Raw genomic sequence first — 6,000 nt, forward strand, 5'->3', positions numbered from 1 at the left:
AGCGCGGGCACTCAATAAGGAATTTAGCGCATTTTTTTGATGAAATAAAATGCGCAAAACATACCAAATATTAAAAAAGATTATTTTTAATTTTGCTAATTTTTACTACGTATTAGAATCTATGTAATTTTTAAACACTTTTAAACTTAAATTTTTTTTACGTATTTTTCGATTGGATGCGGCAAATTTTGTACGTACAAAAGAAATGTTAACTGAATTTTAGAGTGCCAGCTGGTGACTGTGTTTTGTTGTTTTTTGCTACTTAGACTAAAAAGGGATTAGTTCACTGCTCGAAGCAGAAAAATTATAGTTTCATATCATATTAAGTATTTTTATCTAAGTATGTAGTAGGAGTCTAGGCGAGTCACGCTATTTATTTTATTACTTCTTTCGCCTGGTATAAATGCTGCAATTGTCAAAAGGTTTATGAAAGAAATTATAGACTTATATCACGTGATTAAAAACAATAAGACGACCCTTTTCCAAAGCAGCAATACACTGCAACCCACAGCGAGCCATTGAGCTATGGTAAGAGAAACATTTTTCTATAATATGAAATTTTGGAGCTATAGTAAGACAATATTTTTTCCCAAATATTTGTATATCGTTGGAAATATAATCTAAGCATTTAATAATAAATTCTACCTCAGAAATAAACTTGAGGTGCTGTTTAAAAAATTTCAGATCGAAAATTTTAAAAGATAGTTTTTCTCAATATTTTATAAAAGCAGTAGCTAAAGATTTTGTTACACTTTTGCAATTATTAGTTTGCTCCGTCAATCAGTATGCACTTGAGATGCATAATTATATATATATATATATATATAATTGGCGCGTACACCCTTTTTGGGTGTTTGGCCGAGCTCCTCCTCCTATTTGTGGCGTGCGTCTTGATGTTGTTCCACAAATGGATGCATAATTAGTCTTCATTTAATATCAGTTCAGCTCTGTATTGAGCTTTACCCATTGTGTGGTCAAAAATGATCTCTTAGAAGCGCTATAATCCTATCTGGAAGACTTCAGCGCACATCTATTTTTTCGACTTCAAACTCAGGAGATGCTCACTATATACCCTGTTAAGGTTTTACATGAATACTGCAGCACCATCAAATCTTTGCATTTTGTTATCCTAAGCTACTTTTTCGGCGGCCGCCGTAGCTGGTGCATCGGCTTAAAACTACAGATCTCTCCATTTGTGGAACAACATCAAGACGCACACCACAGATAGGCGTTTTATTTATTTTAAGCTACTTTTTCTTTATACGCTACATTTGAGGGATCTTTTCAAGAGCAACATTTGCTGATTGTATGTTAATGTTTGGGCCCGTTTGGAAGCTTGCCCAATCAGAATATCAATAAATTTTAGCGTAGACCCACACCATCAGTTTACTAGCTTCGCAATACTTCTTATTAGTCAAGAGGACATTTATAGCCCTTAGCCTTCATTTGAGTTTCTTTCTCTTTAGTTAATTGTAGTTTACTCATTACACTTTAATTCCTCGAAATTAAAAAGTTTCCGCGACTTCAGCCGGGATACCTAACGTTCCCTTTCTTCAAACTTCTTTAGGCTTGGATAGCGGCTTAATTGCAGCGTGGGATAGTAAAGCCTTGCCTTTCAAATCGAACCAATATCGACACTGACATCCAAAGTGGCACTCAACAGCAATGTCTCTTAAGCCAAGGCCATACGCATAAATACAAACAGCACCCGTCCATTCCTATTAAACTCAACACCTATAGAGGAATTTCAAAGTTTTTGCTTTATGTATTATTTCGACCTCTGGTGGCTGTGCCGAAGGCATCGAAAACAGAATAAATAAGTCCCAGCAAGCATTCGGGCAATTGAAAAATATTTGCATCTCCTCATTCCTGTCGCATGGCACTAAATCAATAATATTTAATTCCAACATCATATCCGGATACGAAACTTGGAATCTTGCACCATGGCTAATATATCGCCAAAATAGAAGGTGGTCAAAAACTATATCCACCTATAGTCTGTGGGAATTGACTAACTCTACGCTCATCAAAACAAACGAACAAACGTTCTGAAAAGAAAATGGAATTGGATTAGCAATACGCTTAGAAAATCTGCTCAAAATATTGCGAGATAAGCAATCGAATGGAACCCATAGGGATCACGCAGAAGGGGACGTCCAGCGCACACTTGGAGAAGACAGCTAGAGAAAGAAATAATATTAAGAGAAAAATATTATATTATGAAAATGGAATAGAATCGGCCATACGCTTAGAAAACCTGCCCAAGATAATGTGAAGTAAGCCATAGAATGGAAGCTCCAGGTATTACGCAGAAGGAAATAATATTAAGTGAATTGAATTGGAACGAAATAATAAGAATGCCATTTTATAGCGATAGATTTAAGAGTTTGGTGGTGGCTCTATGCTTCACTATGGAGCGCAAGGAATAAATATGGTATATATGTATGTATGTATGTACCGTTTTTTCACAATAAAGCCCCAAATCTTCGAAAAAAACCTTTAAAACTAATTCAGCCTCCCAATATATAATTGGCGCGTACACCCTTTTTGGGTGTTTGGCCGAGCTCCTCCTCTTATTTGTGGTGGGCGTCTTGATGTTGTTCCACAAATGGAGGGATCTACAGTTTCAAGCCGACTCCGAACGGCAAATATTTTTATGAGGAGCTTTTTCATGGCAGAAATACACTCGGAGGTTTGCCATTGCCTGCCGAGGGGCGACCGCTATTAGAAAAATGTCTTTCTTAATTTTGGTGTTTCACCGAGATTCGAACTTACGTTCTCTCTGTGAATTCCGAATGATAGTCACGCACCAACCCGAACGACTTGGCGACCAATTGACATCATTGTTTCGCCCAATTATTCCATTTGCGAATGTTTTTAAGTTTTCTAATCTTTGGTCAAGCGAAAAGGAACTCAGTTTGTAAATTTCAAAGCAAAATCTAAATTTCTGAGGTTAGATGAACAAACCTGCAACTTTAAGTATGACTTTTCGTTTTTTTGAGTATTGGTGTAAAACCACAGTTCGCATTTGGGTTCTAGTGCGTCATCACAATTCGCTTACCTGCTTCGGAGCTTACAAATAGTTGATGTGCTGGTCGTTATGGTGGTCAAAGCGCATCATATGGAAATTAAGCGTACAACAGCCGCTCGGCTTAAGTTCAGACTAACTAAGCTCTAATTTATATTCGATAAGAGTTAAAATCGCTACTTTCTTTCGAATGACCAAATTGTACCTAAAATTAACATGGACGATTTAGTAAGGTACAAAAGAGGTACGGTTACAACCTGCTCATCACTGGAGGTTGTGTGCTTCATTGTCAAAATGTTGAGTTTAGGTGTGTTTTCGTGCTGCCAAAGTGCATTACAAGCATAGCACTTGAACGTTTGAATGAAGTTATTGAAGCAATTGTGTCGTTTGTTGTTGACATTGTGGTTATAACATTTCTTTTATTTTGCTATGCTGGTGTAATGTTGTTCTTGTTGCGCTGTTCAAGAAAAAAATACTAATGTCAAAAGTGTTGAAATGTGATTTTTTTGCCATCGCATTTTATCTGATTTACTTACTAACCTGCTAAAGAAGGAACAAATTTATTGCATTTCCCAGTAACGGGAAAGATGATGGATAAAGGAAAATACAGCAAAAGCTAGTAAAACGAAACTACATTCAATGGCCACAAATTCACATGGAAAGCTCAAGCTAACGGCAAATACTCTATATAATAATAAAAAAAAAAACAATTCCCTGCTAAAACAATATAACAAATCCACAATGGCATTAGCAATCGTAGAAATTGAGTAGCAAAATAAAAAAGAATCAGAAGTGGTATATTTGGCCATCACTTGATTTCGTTCTTGCAGCAGCACTCACCACTATGTACTTAGTATGGGTATCTGGTTGTTTGCGGTGTTTTGTGCTTCAACTGCTGTCCAGATGCTTGTGTGACCATAGCTTTTATAGTAGCAGCGAACAACAATTCAATTGTAGATGAACAATCAGCCAGTAGATTGTTTGTAACTTTCCACTACTGCCACAGCAGTTGTCGGACATTGGGCACAGCCCGAGCACAAGCCAGGGCGGGAAGAAATAGTTGAAGCGCAAGCAAAATAGTCCGAAAGGAAGTACAAGCGGATGAACAGTTCGTCGTTTGATTCACAATGGGCAGACGACAATGGTTGGCAGGTTGTTGGGAACGAGTCACGAAGATCGGGGGCAGTTGAATTGTTTTTGTCATTTGACAATTGGTCAGTTGAAGATGTGGTAAATCGAAAGCAAAGTTGAAGCGTGAAATGAAAAGTAAAATAGAAAAAGAGGAAGTTGGGAAAAAATATATAATATATACCTAAACGGACTAGTGGCTCTGGCTCAGGAAGTGGAAATGCAGCAGCTGCTGAAATTGTGAAATTCTTGCTTTGGTAAAATTAAATTACAGGAATCGGAAATTAAAATTTGCAGAATTCAATTTATAGCTGCATTGACTTAAGTAATAAATTAAACTATAAGATGAATCAGTATAGTTTTCTCGGATAAATAATGATAGATATAAGGCACATGTCCTCGATAATCGACGTAAGATCTTATCGTGGTGCAAATTGTGACTCCGATCACTATATGGTTGTAGCGCGTGTGCGCCAAAGAATAATATCGCGAATCATAAAAAATGAACTCAAAAAGAAACACTGGAACTGGAACTAGGGAATAAATCTACAAAAAAATGTATCAAGAAAAGTTTGAGCGTAAATTGGGTGATATCAAAGAAATTTTAATAGAAGCAGACATAACATCAAAATGGCAAAGTTTTAAAGAAGCCATTCTTAGCGCTGTAAATGAAACCACTGGCCAAAAAGTTGTTATTACCAACGGATGGTATTACGCAGAATGTAGGGAGCTGAGTAAAGCAAAGAATGAAGCAAGAAAAGCCTGGCTCCAAAACAGTACTCGAAGAAACCTACAAAAATATATAAAAAAGAAGAAAAGAATCCAAAAAATTATAAAAAAGAAGAAAAACGATTATATGAAAAGGGAACTAGAAATAATAGAGCAAGATTTCCACAACAAACAAACAAGAACTATGCACCGCAGGATAAAGAAACACACGCGCCAATTCCAGCCGAGATTGATGAGTTGCAAGAACGAAACTGGTGATTTAGTGAGTGGTAGAAATGAAGTGCTAAGTATCTGGAAAGAACATTTTAATGAGCTCTTAAATAATAATGAAGATGGCGCGCCTATTGGTGCTGTATAAAAAAAAAAAAAAAAAAAAATGGTGCTGTATACACAGTAGAAAATAGGCTGGAAGACCCCGACCTTAATAACACGAAAAGAGCAATAGAGAAACTGAAAAACTACAAGTCAGGTGGTGGAGACTGTATAAATGCAGAAATCATAAAATATGGCGAAGAAGGTTTGATAAGACAGATACATGAGGTAATAGGTACTTCAAATTTGGAGAACAGAAAACATGCCTTAAGAATGGTATACAAGCCTAATAGCCCCAATTTATAAAAAAGGGGACAAATTAAATTATGTAAATTATAGAGGGATAGCTCTTCTCAACGGGAGCTACAAAATTCTATTAAACATATTGTATGAAAAATTAATGTCTATGCAGAAGAGATCGTGGCAGAAGAGATGGAGCTCCATTTCTTCATGTGCTATTTCGAAAACCCTTTGGCCCCAATACGATATACGAAGGACTCATAAAGCCATTTGGACTCCTCGCCATTCAATTTACAAACTCGTAGCTATGTTTATCGGTCATTGGACGATCGGCATACACGCGCAAAAGCTAGGGTTACCATTTAACCCCAATTGCAGAAGTTGTGGGGACCTTTCAGAGAAGGAGACGGTAGCGCATTTTTTCTGTAAATGTCCGGGTTTGGCAGCTAGACGACTAAGGCTACTGGGCGCTCCTTTCTTCGACAGCCTGGGGCAGTGCGCCAACCTAAATCCCATCAATCTTCTCCATTATATCAACAGATCTGGCTGGCTGTAGATATCTT

This window comes from Anastrepha ludens, chromosome 4 (genome assembly GCF_028408465.1).
Source record: "Anastrepha ludens isolate Willacy chromosome 4, idAnaLude1.1, whole genome shotgun sequence".
In the NCBI taxonomy this organism is placed as follows: domain Eukaryota; kingdom Metazoa; phylum Arthropoda; class Insecta; order Diptera; family Tephritidae; genus Anastrepha; species Anastrepha ludens.